This window comes from Corvus moneduloides, chromosome 3 (assembly GCF_009650955.1).
Source record: "Corvus moneduloides isolate bCorMon1 chromosome 3, bCorMon1.pri, whole genome shotgun sequence".
NCBI classification, from domain to species: Eukaryota; Metazoa; Chordata; class Aves; order Passeriformes; family Corvidae; genus Corvus; species Corvus moneduloides.
In genome coordinates, this window is record NC_045478.1 from 82710304 (window position 1) to 82726767 (window position 16464).

A 16464-nucleotide genomic window follows, 5' to 3' on the forward strand; every position below is an offset into this window, starting at 1 on the left:
ATCTGCACCAGATACACTGCTGTGCCTCAAAGGCTCCAGAGACATTCATTCAGTTTTGGAGGTGTGAATAAGTAGAGGTTAATTTTTGAAAATTTGAGTTACAACAAAAATTTTCACAGAACTTTACTGCTACATGAAGTTTCAAATTTTATATTCTTTTTTTAAGTCTTGATTTTAGATGAAAAAACATGTGGAACTGTTTCAAAAGCCTGGACAGAAGGTCCCACCTGCTGTCAGCTCTGTTTGAAGGTTGTCTGTAGGTTGGACTGTCTTGTCTGACACCAGGCATTTAGTAAGCAACCAGCATCACCATTTTCTTTCACTTATCACAGAAAGGTTCATACCACTATGGAGTTCCAGTCATTTAAGATATTGGTCTAAGAAAAATGGAATGTCTCAGCTAAATTTTAAACAGCTCACTGAAATAGCCCCCAAAGTTTGAGTTGGATAAAAGTCATAGGAAATAAATAGTTATGAAGGCAGAAGGCCAAAACAAGATTTAAAAGGCTTTTGAACTCTATCCAGACAAGATATGGGGAAATTAAAATTATTTTCTAAGAGCTGGATCCTGGCAGGTATATTTTAAAGTACTGTCTCCTGAAACATTCCTTCTATGCTTTGATCTCTCACAGCTTTGTTATGAATATGGTTAATGAAGTTTTGGAAAGAAAATCTTTAGGATTATAACCTACCTTCTTTCCTAATGTAACACTTCTATCACTTTGTATCTAAATTCTTCACAGACACTGTTAAGTTTATTCTGTCTCTCTTCCTTTCTTTACCCTCTGGGAGCTGAAGAAGTAGACTTTCCCAATTTTCCATTAAGAGCTATGAAAATCTCCTTCTGGCAAAGATTAAGTCTCTGTCTGTTGTTTGTGGTCATCTTCACTTACAGAAGGCTTTTCTCCTCTCCCCTTCCTGGTTTTGGCTGTGGTGGAAAAGTTTGACTTCCCCTCTACGTCTTTCCTCCTTCCCTTTCCCATTCTTTATCCTCTACACAACACTGTAGCTGATACTTCTTTTCACCTCAACCCTTCTTGCCATCTCTTATCCCTGCAATTCCTCTCCACCAGCCTTGCCCTCTAATTTTAGCTCTGGATTATCTTGGTTCTTTTCATCTCAATCTTTCATCTGAGACATCAGCCTCAGTATCAACGAGCTTTCTTGGTTTGCAGCTTCCTGTGTTGTTCCCTCATGTTTTTACTAGATTTGTAGCTCTTTCATAACTTCTCTTGCCCATGGAAAGGACCATCCACTTTACTTCCTCTTAGCCAAACACAGTTCTCAGCCAAACACTGATGCTTCCCCTGCTCTTACAGCCCATCTACCTGCTGCAGATGTTTCACTTCATGACATAAACTCTTGTATGACCTTTCTCAGCAACTTAGTCTCTTCTGACTCCTCTTTCACAGTAATTCTTAGGACAAAAAAAAAGAAAAAATAATCTTGACTCTGCTTCTCCAACCCCTGCTTTCTCATTACCCTCCCTCTCCTTTTCCCCTTCAGCTTTATTGAATATACTTCTTGCAGTCAACATAAGAAGTCCTTTCCTCCATTTCTGCTCTAAACTCTTTCCAATACCTCCTCTGTCAGGTCACTAAAAAAAAAAAAAAAAGGATTTTAGTAATCTCATAATTGTCAAATATTTCACCCTTTTGGCTCTCTCAGGTGACTGCAACATACCTAAAATCCTATTCTCCCTTGGCTTTTATATCCCTCATCTTCTCAGTCTTCTACTTTTTTCTCTAGAAACTTCTCATTTTTGATAAACTTCAAATCTCTGATATTATTCCTCAGATCACATTCTTTCCTGCTTCTTCCGAGTATACTTGGGTAATCCCAGCTACATCAAATTTTACAGTATTTTATGTTGTTTCTCAAAACAATCTGAGATGCAGATTTGTACTGTTATTGTCATTGGTGCTGCTGTGTTGGTGCTTTAATGTAAGTTAAACTCTTTGGATAATCCACATTCAGATCAATTTTCTGTGGTAATGCAAGAATGATATAATTGAACTAAACCAGAAGTAATGTTTCTCTTGATTTCTCTTGTTCTCATTCTTCTTCTAATCTTTGTCCACACAGACAGTACTCTCAATGCACAGAATTCCTTCATTAAGTCCAAAATCTAGTTTATGGCTCTTTGCTTTCTATGCGTCTATTTTTCTACCTTGTATGTGTCTTGGTCTCTGGAAATACCTCATTCCTCGTACAAATATCTCACTACCAGGTTAAGGTCTTGCTCCTCTTTGATCTTTCCATGGCACTAGGAGTACTCCTGAAATGCTTGGCAGTTAATAGCTGATCATTGATTTAAGTGGGAAGTGAGAAACCTGAATATTTTATCGGATCTGGGCCATGGTCCCCCCTTAGGGAGCTTTTATTCACATAAACTCTGAGCATCTGTGTAGAATGCAAAGGTATCTGGCTGTGCTTGAGAGATCTACAATACAAGTACTGACAGACAATATCTAGTTTCATATTATATGAATAGACAAGGAGAAGTCAAGTCAATTCTGCTCTCTTAAGAGCTTCACTTCATCTTTGGAGTAGAGCAAACACCAGACTTCCTCCCTTGCCCCAGGGTGACACAGAGTGATGCAGTCCCTCTGACTCTGGAAAACCCCTAACCAGTCAGCACTGTCACTCCATGCAGCAGTCTCCCATGGCTCCTACTTTGGAGCCTACTCAAGTCCAGGGCAGGGTGTGCAGATTAGAGCAGCCAAGGGCTTACTTCTCAGGCACAGTGGAGCTGGGCGATAAGATTTCACACTGTACCTGTTAGAAACCCTAAATTCATCTGAAAACACACCATCTCCAGCAGTACAAAATACTACTTGCATGCAGGGTGAGAGGCTGGAAGATGATGAGATTTCACTCTGCAGTTTGCTGGAGAGTGGCCTGACAACCAGGCTGTAGCCTAGCTTTGACTATGTGGGTATGAAAGCACTGCCCACCGTTGCTCAAAATCAAATTGTGTCACTGTGCAAAAAGTAACTTAAGGTATTTAAAACTTAAAGCCTTGCTCACAAGTAAATAGCCATGAAAATAACAGGAAAGAAAGATCTTGACTTGGTAGGCCACTGAAAATGCAGGGATTAAGGGAAAGGAAAGTTTTGTTTACCGTGTGTGCTGGTTTGGGCAAATTTGGAAATATATCCTCTGAGAGAAGGCAGGTTACAGCCACCCCTCCCCCCACCAGGTTCAGGAGAAAATAAATTTTCCTCAAAGGAAAGTGAAGAAGATAAAAACCATTTATTTGAAAAGCACACAGGAAAGGGATATTAATGCTAAAAAATGAAACCTCTCGCTCTGCTGAGAGAAACCTGGGAAAATTTTGGAGTCCTTCCTTAGTCTCTCTCTCCCCCTCCTTGGAGCTGTGATGGGGTGGTGGGCCCACCTCCAGGGCCTCCACCTTGGTGGAAAGTACTCCCAATGTATTCTGATGTTGAAATAGTCCAGCAGAGAAGAAGGGAAAAATCAGAGTCCCAGGAAAACAAAGTTCAACTCTCCAGAGGAAAAGGAGCTGAAAAACTAGCTGAAAGCTGGCTGGAAAGAAAGCAAGCCGGGTGCTTCCTCCCGCTCCCACCGCTGCTGCTAGAAGCAAGAGGAGTCTGTATCTCTGTCTCCTTGAAACATGAAAACAAAACTGCAAAACTGCTTTGAAGGGTTTGCTCGTTTTTTCCTCTTCCCCCTCTTGGGCTCAGTTTAAAAGACATAGAAAGGCACAAAATTAATTTCTGGGCATAGGGCAGTGATATGGGATACACATCATAAAGTCACCTCAAGACACCATGTAATGGCCTCAGGCAAAAAGCCCAAGCTGAAATACTGTAAGTCTTTCAGTCCTTCATGAGGACATGAAGACGTAAAGGCATGGTACCAATAGGTACTTTTGGTTGAAGGGTCAGGGCTGAAGGATGTTTCTGTCTGGGGAAGCTTGTGAACAGAAGGCAATTCACAGCACCCAGGGGACCCAGTGCTCACTTCCCTTGGGAACACCCACCCCAAAATAAGGAAAGCCAGCTTACTCTGATGCTGAAGCAAGCTATCAAGCACATGGTACTCTCTCTACATAGGGCTGTGCTACAACAATGGAGTGCAGTGCAGGGACACCCAGGACAGTAGCAGGACTAGACTGACCAAATTGAAGTAATTGCAAAAAAACCCGTTCCAGTAGACATGCTCTGAAGGTGGAAACTGCATGGACAAATCTTCAAGAAGAATCAGTTAATACAAGACAAGCAACAGTTTTTCAGCTGCCTTGGCTGTTTCTCTGTTTTTCTTTTACAGCTGGAGACATCGTTGATAAAATCCCTTCTCACAACATACACCAGATTTCCAGCATCCTATACGTATGATTAGTTCTGGCAGGATGTCAGGGCTAATAATTTCACATAAAAACAATAAGAGTGATCCAATGTGTTAATATAATATTTGTCACACTATTTAGAGATTACCATGACATTTCACCAAATCCAGATTTATATTTATCATGTTTTCTCTTTGTCATTTAGGAATGGTATTCCCCAATTTAGTTCTACCACTAAAAAAAACCCAAACCCCACGAGCCACTCCCCTCCCAACTTCAGAGGGAGAAAAAAGGCAGAAATCCTGAGTTGAAACACAAAAAATTTACTGGAAACAGCAATGAGATAAGAAAATGAACCATAACAGCAACATGCTAGTAACAAAAATATACGAAGAGAGAGTGAGTTACATGCAAAATGCTCATCAAGCCTGGGGTGATGGAAAAAAAATGGTGGACAGACCCTTTGCCCGCCACGCTTTCCCATGACCGTAAAGGAACGCCCTTTCTTCCTGGAAGCCAAAGAGTCCCTTTCCCTGCAGCTCCTGGCAATGACTTAAGATAGAATAATAATAGAGTCTTGGCCACACTCACACAGCTCCAGGCTCTGCCCTGTCATGGCTGCTACAAAAAATTACCCAGTCCTTGGCCAAAACCAGGCACTCTTTCTTTTAATCTTTTATATCTGACTGTATTCTTTCAGTTTTATCACTGCCTTGTTGTATAATAAAAGCATTTTACATTTTCAATTAGTAACGACATTCAACATTGTTTATTTGTTACATTTCTTTATGGGGTTTTTTTAATGAAAGTTATAAAAAGTTTAAACATTAAAGAAAATCAGGCAAACCCTTACTCCATGTTTCAGTGCTGAGAGTGGATTTTTGAAGTGGCAAATGCATTAGAAGCATCTAGAGAAAGCACTTTTTCTCATTTTCTATGTATTGGAGTTTCTGTAATTCTGTGTGATGTGGTGAAACTTTGCTGATGACCTGGAAACACCAAGAGCTAAGGTTTCAAATGTGTGTGCCTTCAGTTACACATTTCAAGACTTAGGTGGCTATCTCAGTTAGTTTGGTCCCTTGAGCATGGGAAATGTAAATGAAGCCAGTAAGATTTTTTGATGGTCATCACCTTTGGAATCCTTGCATCGTTTCAACGTCAAATGTCATGTTGCAGTCTAATTTTTAAAAAAGCTTAGAAACAAAACTTAGTCCTGTGACACAATCATATTCATCCTCAGGGAATCTTCCCAGAGAAAGATTCAGAGTTCATAAACCATGGTTTCAAAAGGGATGAATGAGATCCCAAATTCCCTTTACATATGCAGAGGAGAAACCACTTTATTCCATTCTTATGTTTAAAAAAATTGAGATTTTTTCTTCATCTCAGAAAGTGTGGTCACCCGTCTCTTTCTCTCCATGTCCTTTGTACTCCTGCAAAAATCTGAGAAAAGGAACAGAAGAAGCAGAGACTAGAAAGAATCTGTCCCGAGAGGGGGACAGAAGGGTGGGAGGTAAGACCAGGCAGGTATGACTATATCTCTGGTATACTAATAAGCTGCAAATCCAAGAAGACACACAGAAATGAAAAATCTTAGTGAAAATGCTATCAACAGATAAATTTAGAACTGTTTTCAATAAGCAGGGCCATGAAGTTTCAAATATATGGGACCTCATTGGGCAATGCAGAGAAGGCTAAGCATGCACATTCTACAAAGCAATGCACGCTACCAACCACATTTGACTGACAAACCCTCTCAGTAGAGTGAGAATATGGTGTCACTTAAATGCTCATAGCAACCTTTTCAAACAGGGCAATATAAATAATTGTGGAAAAGAATAGATGGATGGATAGACAGATTAATGTCTCATGGCTATAGAATTAATTACAAATTTGGATAAAAAAGCATTGCTTGTACAGGTAACTTCAAGCAATCCAAGCCAGCCTGTCAGATGGAGAAAACTTTTCCTTACTGCTTGCTAAAATACCCTCACCAAACCAATTATCCAAACAAACAGAAAAAACCCACATTTTCGTTATTCTTTCAGGAACACATAAAACCAGCTTCTGATTAGAGGCAAGCCAAATGCAGTTAAACAGTGTGTATAATATGAAGAAAAAAATGTACCTCTCTTTATGCTGACATAATTAACATTGCCTATTAACTAGGACAACAATATTTTCAGGAAAAAATGAGGCAGAATCTCTTATACAACAAACAATAACTTGTGAAAATGAGCCACAGGTGAGATAGGAGAAAAAAAAAATCCGAGCAGTGAATATAATATTTAATGCTCAAATTTACAGTGTTGGAGAAACCATTACAGTTATTAGCGTGAGAAGCCCAAGGAAGGCAATGACAGCAAGATGACACGTGATCCTCATGAGTCCCACACTGAGGTTTGCATTTTAATGCTGCAGAACACACACTTGCTTGAGACCCAAGGAATCTATGCACTGGGAATGGAGTTTTATGTGATGAAAGACAAGTAGACTAGTGATGGTTTTTGAAGAAGTTCAGGGAGCAGAAAGGCTTTTAGTGAGATCTGATAAAAGCCTCCAATTTAAATCCTTCAGATTCAATGGAGCAGAGAAAGTCCCTTGGCTGGTGTCAGCAAAGAACTGGTGGTGCTGAGGAAGTCAAGTAGCCATTCATAACTGTGGCACGGGAGAAGTTGTATGAAGGATGAGAAAAGCCCTCCCAAGCAGCCCGAACCCAGGCAGTAATTACATCAGGCATTCGACCCACTGAAACCACTATTAGCCTCTAACAGAGGCACAGTTGTACAGCCAAACATTCACAATCTTAGTCATGTTTAAATAGCTTCCAGTAAAGATGACACGGGTCTATTAGAGGAATTTGCACATTCCCTCCAGAATTGATGGGATTCTTTCAAGTCTTTGTCCTCAAACCTTAGCTGCCAACTTCATCTTTATAGTTCTTATCCCTTATTTCCCCTGAGAACCTAATAAATGGAGTATTGTCCCCAGAGATGTGATTTTTCCTACTAGGGGAAATATGGCTTGGTGAGGGTTGACTGGCTTATGCTATGAGTTTTCTAAATGGTTGATTTAAATATGTATATTTAAAAACTTGGCCGTGAACCTTAGTTTGGGGTAGAAAGGAAACACTGTTCTCCAGTTTTTCCTTTAAGAAAAATAGTAAATGTCATACAAAATGCATCACTAATCCCGAAGAGCTGATGTTTCACCCTCTCTTTCGTTTAGCATTTCTTTGTGCAACTCCTTATATATGATCCAGGGATGCTGGGAGAATAAAATCATCCTTCCTCACACAGGAACCAATCCTGTCAGGCCAGGCATTCTCTCTGGCTCTGAAGCTGCCTGATGCCACTGAAATCAATAGAGTTATCATCACTTGCAGCAATGGCAGGCAGTGTCAGGTCTTTCCCTTCCTTGGCAGTCTGCAGCTCTGGCTCAAAACCATAAATAAAGTGGCTTATCCTATGGGCAGCAAACTAGCACTGCTGCTGGACCATTGAGCAGTGGGACCAGCTGGAACCCAGACAGGCTGGAAAGAGATAATGCAGGGACTCCCCCACCCTGTCCCCTCCCTCTCTCACACACACAGAGACCAGAAAAAGGTGACAAAAGCATTGTTGTCAATTTGTTGATTGGATCATTTTAATTCTTAAGAGCCAAAACCACTAAAATGAACTATTTAAAACCAAAAAGGATCCATAAGATTTTTACAAGAGGTTTTTGGTTTTTTTTTTAATTACTACTCTATCATCACCAAATAACTTCACTGTATTTAGCTGAAATCAGTGGAATTATGGCAGCATGAAGTGGAATTTATCTGGTGGTGAATCAAATCTTTCAGGAATAAAGCTCAAAACCAGGGGTACAGGAGATATCACATATCTGACTTAACAGGAGTGGGCCAGAGACAGAAGTAAACACAGTCCTTGTAATTTCCTAGCTGAAGGCACAATGATAACTGTAGTACCAGTTTGTCCTTCCCCACTTCATACTCTGGTATTTTATAGCAAAATGAAACTGATAAATTAGTCATTAACTATGTTCCTACGATTTTTCAGAAGTTCTCTTTACAACATTTACCTGACATCAGAGACCTTTTAAGGTGTTTCAAACAAGATTTCAGGTAGACTGATTTTGCTCCTTCCCCTATTATTCTGGCAGCATCTTTTTATTTTCTAGTAGAAGTCAAGCAAACACTGCTCACAAAAGCATACTGGAAATTAACACTCCTTATGTATATTTTCATGAAACCAAGCTCACTCTATATCATCTATTCAATCCTATAAGTTTTGGTTAATCTTTATTGGTCCCCTGAATTGTGCCCTGGGTACACACAAGTAGACAGAGTCACATTTTTCCTGCAATACTGCATTGCTTTCAGAATAATCTTGTGTCCAGTTCCCCAAAGACATCTTTATGATGTTTTAATTAAATCCTGACCCCGCAGCCGTGAGGTGTTGATGAGGAGTACTGTTATGCAACAGAAGAAGAGTTATGACTGTGGCACTGTGGGAGCAACAGCACCAGTACACCAGCTGTACCTTGGCAGCCAAATGCAGGTTCTACAGGAAAAAATTGTTGAAAGGCTATCACATAAGAACTCCACTTTTAAAATGACCAGCCCATGCAGCCATGGTGTGTCGGCTTCTCCTAAGCATTCTCCTGAGAGTGGGCATTTAACCTAACCATTGCCAATCCAACCTCTTCCTCTAGCAGGGTCAGTTTTTCTGCTCCTACAATTTCCTTCATACAAGCTGAGAGGTACCACTGACCATCTCAAGAGTCAGGGGAAAATTGAAGTCTTACATCAATTCCTTAGCTCAATGCTTAACCAGAGCCTGCTACTATCCCTGTCCCCACTCCTTCTCTGTAGCTGTACAGCACTCATACAGGCAGAGCTGCACTAGTTTAAACCAGACAGCTTGTGTACCCCTAATGGTTGAAGATGATACAGCATGGATCTGTGTGAGTTACTTCAGCCTAAGGCGCAATCCATGCCTTGCTGTATTCTGCTGCAGCTGCATCACTAGAGCTTGGTATTGTGAAGCTAGTGTATCTGTGCTACCAACAGTAGTAAGGTAAATGACTACTAATGAACATGGTGTGCTTTCCTAGGGACATGGTTTAGGGGTGGTCTTGGCAGTGTTTGGTTTATGTTTGGACTCAATGTTCTTGAGGCTCTTTTCCAACATAAATTACTCTATCTTATGATTCTATATTGCACAGAAGTCACTGAGGCATAAACTGGTCTTCACATTTCCCTGTATGCCCCTTATCACCACCATCAAAAAGCCTATTGCTCACTGTGTCTTGTGGTGCTGAAGCATCCTCAGCAACTCATCTGCCCTGGAAGATGTGGGATTTGCATGCAATGGCAAGCAGACCCCAGCTAGAGACTAATGGAAGATCTGAGTTCAGCAACAAGATCTTCTGAATGAGGAAAGAGGGTCCTGATATCACGGGCTGGAATTTTACAAAAGGCCCTGAGCAATTTATGAATGCTAAATTTCATTGTGTCCTGTGAGAAAAGCACCAGGAGGGAAAGAACTTGGTAAAATGTCAAGCATGAGTAGAGACCTGATAAGACTCCTTCTATAAAATTAATTTGGAATAACTTTGGGTTTCATTTCAGTGCAGAGAGAAGATTAGGGTCAGGGGTTTTTTTTATCTTCTTCTAAAGTGATGCTGTTATTCCTTCTTACATTTCTATAATAAACTTCTATGAATTGCAATAAAATAATCACCTGCAGGATTCAGTTTTATTGCCTAAGCCAAATGCATCATCTTTACTCCAATTTAGGAGAGCATTACAGCCATGTGTAGCAGTTCAGATCCTCTAAAAAAAAAAAAAAGGCAGTCATTTAATTTAACAGCAAGGCTTTTTTCCATCAAAAGGCTAGATAAATCACCATTATCAAGGTTAGTCCTAATCACAGTATATGACATGAAAAATTCTATAAATACTAATGCATATGCTGATGTTTGGAAGTTGCTATCTCCCACTGGATATATGTACCTCAAAAAATAATCTAGTAGTAACTCTGGAAAAGGAACTGAAGCATTATCACACCTCAGGCACAGTCCTTTCCCATCACCTTAGGACCCTTATACAGGCAATGAGCTCCAGTTTGATATTTATACCTAAAAGGGTTCAACTTCACAGCTCCCACTTCTGAGGGAAGACATTTAGCCATCTTCTCTAATATTAAGTTTATGAGCAGGCCTATGTTATGGAGGCCACCAGAATGTCACTTAGGTACAAAGTGACTTTTGAGATGAAGCTGCACTCATGAACTGCGCCATTGACACTGACATAGCCAGTATCCTCCTCATGGACAGAGTAGAGAAAATAGGGAGAAAAATGAATGGAAAAAATGAATTAGGTTTAATTTTTATCCCTGCTGGAAAGTTTTCTCCCTTGATTTTCCATCACACATATCAAGACAGTTTCGCAGGAAGAAACACAAAGTAATGTTTTGTATCACCATGTAAGATAAAAGCCCTTAAGAGGTAGTTTGAAGAGGTGAGGCAGTGTGCAGTTCCCTTGCTTCCAGCTCTCAGGCTCAAATCAAGTTTACAGTGGCCAAAGTTTGTGCCCTTGTGAGGTGCTCTAAGTGAAGGTCCTGACTACCTCTAGGTCTAGCTGGGAAGGCCTGCGGGGCCACCTTTTGCATGTCAGAAAAGTATACTGTAACATCTGGGCCATTCACTTAAGAGCTGGACTTGATGATCCTTGTGGGTCCCTTCCAACTCAGAACGTTCTGCGATCCTGATCCCTTCTGTGATCTGTGCATTGATCAGGTGGCTCCTCCACTCTGGCACACAGATGAAATAGTTTCCTGAGAGTGTCAACAAAGACTCCACAAGTGTTTGGCAGCACCAAGACTAAATGCCCAACTCCTTTCATCCCTGTTCTGTTTGACATTGGGTGCAACAGGCTCTTTGTCTTGTTTAAGACTCCAAATACAGTGCAGCGTGCTTAGACCACAGTCATTCACTTGATGCACACACTTTATGTGATAACAGCCTATTGCATTGGGAATGGAAGAAGTCTGACCCAACAACCCCCTTTCCACTCTGTAGGAGAAGGATTTTAAGACTTCCATGTACTGAAATCTGAAATGCTCACAGAGCCCTGAGGACAAAGCATCAGATGTCATCAAGAGGAATGTAGGCTGCCATGCTTTATGCAGTATCCTGGCTTTACTAAATCTGCCAATAATGCCTCTGGCACCACTGTAGAAATTCCCTCTGCAGACAGAAAGCCCATGTTATATTGGCCATCCTGAGCTCGTAACTTTCAAGATTTGTCCATGTTTCCAGGACTGGACAGGGGGACATAACTTGCTTATATATCATTCAGTTCAAATGTTCATGAGGCTTTTCTTTTTGTACTGCTTCTGTTCAGAATGAATTTGGTGCTTTCAAAGTTGGGCATTAATTGTTTCTTAATAAGATATCATCATAAAACATGCAATTTAGTGCTTCGTTTCTTCCAATTTTGATATCGGAATGCGACTCTGCTAAATTTGATCTTAAATCCCCCTGGCCCTTCATGTAACTGGTGCTATAGACTATGAAAGGTTACCGACCCATAGCAAATAAATTAATAAGCTTGCGTAATTATATTTGGGTCATTTTATTTCAAACCATGAAATCAAATGCTCTGTTCACATTAGTGCAGGAATTGCTCTAACTAGCCATTGGGGCTCCCTTGATATACCATCTGCAAATGAAGCAGACTGACACATGCTGGACTAAAGAATCCATGCTCATAAATTGCATACATGTTTTTTTCCATTACCTTTGCTGGGCATCAGCTTTGAATCCTATTTCTATCAATTTCCTGTCTCAAAAGAGTAATTCTGCCTTACAGCATGATCTTTGTCTTTTGCAGTGAATAAATTGCAGTCTCACATCACTACGAGGTAGGTCAGATTATTTATCTTCCATCTGTCTTGGGGTGCAGTGCAGAGTGTATTGGCACAGCCACCAAAAGAGGACTCCTAGAAAGCCTGGAAAGCAGGGCTCTGCTTCTCGTGGCAAAATGTGTCGTAGCACTGTCACTTATCCCATTTCTGTTGGCCTCCTGTGCATCCTCTACTGGAAGTACATGCTCTTAATGACACCTGGAGTCTTAATGACACCTTGGCTCTTCTTGGCTCCATTTCACCTCATGATCACCCTAAATTGGAGGCCTGTGAAAGTTCTGCAGCTTGAATTGCTGCAGTCCCCAGGAACCTAACTGAGCTTGAAAAGTAGTTCTAACTTCTATACCTTGTCATGTGGTCACAGGATAAGGCTGGTAAGGTTAACTTCTAGGTTACTGTGAGCATCGCAATAGCCACCTTGGCATCCATCATGGAGAGATGTCCATTACACACAGCACGGAGCCATGAAGAGGGATCTTCCTGCTCCTGCTGTATGCTTAGAGGGCCAAAGCAGGACCGTCACTCCATGCATTTCCCCACTGCAGAGACTCACTGAATACTATTTCTGCCCATAACTAACAACAATACGGACAGCCTGTGAATTGATTGACCACCTGACATCTCTTGAAAAAACAGCTGCACACAGCTGTCTTGTGAGGTAGGCCAGCTGCCATCCACAGTTGCATGTGCATTGCTCACACATACCATAGTGAAGAAGAAGAGGAGCATGACAGGATCTTAGTTGAGAAAATAGAATTGGAATTTCCTCCAGAATGGGAGATTAGTTCACAGCATTGCTTGTGATATATTAGTCAAATAATGGTAGAGACAAGCATCTACAGCTGCATGGAGTTCACAAAGTTAGCAGGTCTACAGGTGAATATGTATGAGTAACAGGGCAGCTTTTAGACACTGTGTTAGTTCATTGGTGGCTATAAAAGTGACAGACCTTATCCAGCCTCTCCATAGCAAGTCTCAAATATGGTGGCTTCTGGATGGTAAGAGGATGCACCAAAGGAAAGATCATGCTGTATGTGCCTTGTGCTTATATACTTTCCCTAAGCATCTGCTAGGAGCCCTGTCAGCCTAGTATACTGAGATGGATGGCCCTCTAATCTAGGAGGAGAGTTCTCATGTCCTTCTAAAGGAGGATCTCTGGGGAGACATGTTATGGTAGTAGAAAAAATGGCACGTCTTTCCCAGCTGCTTTACAGCAGAAATGCCTCAATTCTGCCCTCAGTACGGTTGTTGAAGTTCCCACCCACCACAGTGCAACTTGTATTTGAATAGCTGAGGGTAGAACTTCTGAAATTCACATTTCTGTATGTTTGATACAACCTGAGAACAGTTTACCTGTCTGGAATTTTGAATGCAGCTATTTCATACAAGGGCAATTTTTAGCACATGTAGCCATTTTATACTTATAAAGTTAGCAATGATTTTAGCACAAGGGGTTTTGTGTGCAAGAAAGCCACTGAAAGAAAATATGAATCAGAAATGAACGTAAATCTAAGCAGAATGAAAGCAGCTGCCTGCTTCCAGCACAGCACTCCAAAAGTTTAATTGTGTAGTCATCACCCTTTTAAACTTAAACCATACAGAGTTTGGCAAGAGAAAAAACAGAAACAGAAAAAGGAGACCCGCAATACTTTATGTCACATTAAGGGACACACAAAAAGAGGATTCTGTAATTTAAGTGATGACGTCCTTTGAACAACCATTTCATTTGTCCCCAGGCCTTCCAAGTACTGCACATGGGGGATGCCAGGTCCATGCTGACAGATGGGGTGGACCAGCCAACAGGGGGCAGCCAGAGGACAGGAATGAGCATCAGAGGCTGGCACCCCTTCACTGGAGAGCCCAGAAAAGCAACAATCACCCCACCAGCAGCCTGCTAGCTGGTGTCTAGACCGATTCATGAGACAGACACCTCCCTCCCTGGCTCATCATTTCGTTATGACACAGGAAGATGTCAGCCTTTCATGGGACAAAAGGACATTCTTAGGAATGCAAAGGACTGAAATATCATCTCATACCCTGGCATGCTTCCAGGAGACCAAGGATGTGCGGTCCCCTTAATCACAAGTCCTTTTTTGGTCCTGCTGCATTTTAAGAGACTAGTCTGACTCAAAGATGATATCAAGTTTGCCTGAAGTAGCCTGGAGGATTTGCATTTGAAAGCCATCCAGCCCAAGCTTTACCAAACTAGCCTTTCTGAAATTAAAAGCAGAAAGAAGGGTCTTCCTTGACAGTGATTTTTTTTTCATTCTGAGCTTTGTCCTTAGGAGAGCACACTGCTTTCTGCCTCCATTATAATATTTTTGGATGGTATGCTCCTTTTATTTGGGCAAGGTTGTTAAGCAGACCGCCAAAAGGACAGACACAAGCTATTTCGGAAGGCTGTGCTTTCACTCTGCAGATGTAGTCATACAAGTGCACCTCTGCTTCATAGCACTGTTCCTACACCGAAAGCCAGTGTTCATGGAAGATCAAATTAAACTGGGCAGCTTGGCATTGCAACTGGGTTGGTCGCTGGGTCTTAAGGGAGATTTTTGCTATGGCATAATGTTGTCAGAGCATAAAATTAGAGGCCTGACAAATAAGGATTTCTCACAGGATCCTATATCTGTGGTGGACTCTGGAGCCAAACATAACCAGCTCTGACTTTCATCTCACACGTGGGAAACTTATAAATAAATGAGAGATTACCCTCCTCCCTGTGAAACATGAGAAGTGAGGAAAGGAATGTTACCCAATGAAATCACTACAGCCTAATCTTTTCAGAACACTGCTACTGAACTCACACTATTGTCATTTCTTCTTGGCTGCCTCAACTTTCTAGAGCCCTTTTTCAATTATTTCCTACTCTTGAATTTTAAACTCAAGTCTTCTACCTCTGATTATGAGGTACAGTGAAGTTTCTCCCACATCCACAGGACCTCCCTCCCTCAACTTTTGCATCCACCCCCGTTGTTCCTTTCAAGGCACTTTATCTATTCATCTATTCTTGTCTATTTCTCTTTTATCAGCCCCAATTTTCATGCAATTTTATATTCTTAAGTAAAAAGATTTTTCCACTTCTTTTTTCTTAGACTCAGTGTCAAAAGCTCACTCCTACCCCATAATACTCTCCACTGCTGCACATTTCTTGTCATCTTCTAGCTCCGATATTTACTAGCAGACATGACAAAGAGTGGGAGCCATGGGCACATTCAGAAACACAGTAACTAGAAAAGAACATTTTAAGATAGTGGCATTTCAACATGGATGTTACTTCAGTTCTGTCTTCATCATTAATTCTAAAGGAGTCTTTCATCTCTATGTTATTGTATTTTCAAGCTCTATAAAGGAAGTTTCTCAAAATTCTTAAGCAATTCAGAGCACATATTCTAGTCAAAAAGCAATCATGTCTTTTTTAAAAAAAAGCTGGTGGATAAATCATATTTACAGGGTGGTTTCCTACATTCATTGTTCAAATTGCTACATGCTAGCTGGGCCATGGAGAGATGTCAGCTTCTCAGAAACTTTCTTTGTAAGCAAGTCCCATTGCCTGCCTAAAAACTGTTCAATCGGTTAGCAAAAGCCTTTGTTCCACTTCCTTTCTTTCTTGAAGTGACACAGCTGGCCCCCTCCTATGCTCCCTCAAACACCTTGGATTTGTGAATGGCTACAAAGAGGCATGCTCACTAGATTCTAGAGGCATTTGTTAGCAACATTAAGCAAGCAAGAACAAGATACTGAAGGTCTGCCAACACATGTGAAAGACTGAGATGGCTCTAGCCCCAGATGAGCAAAATACATGTTTCTTTACACATTATTTTTCCTAGTCAGCCCCAATTCATTGTCCATTAAAGACAAAGACTGCCTATCCAACTCAACGGGTCCGCACTGCACCCCAGATAACATATTTCAGAAATTCTCCTGAGAAAGAGCAGGAGTGTTAGCAAAGCAGCACATGAATTAAAGCAGGCTTGATCCTCTTTAATGTATGCTCTGAGCTTGGGGCCCACTAAGAACCTTCTGATCACTTAATCTGCCTATCTGGAGGATCTGTATATATATGAGATAATCCCGGTAATCAAGAGTGTAGATAATAGCATTATTATTTTATTCCCATAAACATTTGAAAATAAATGTTTTCTTCTCCAGTGCATCTGATAGGCAAAATTCACACACTCTGAAAAGGAAAACAGACCTGCCAGAAAACTGTGGAAATGT

General features: G+C 41.0%; 1 long non-coding RNA gene across 1 annotated transcript in view; it reads right to left on the minus strand.

Annotated features, from left to right (window-relative positions):
* The window catches only part of LOC116441004, a 128644-nt gene that overhangs the window by 82299 nt on the left and 29881 nt on the right, over positions 1 to 16464 (minus strand). The window lies entirely within an intron of this gene.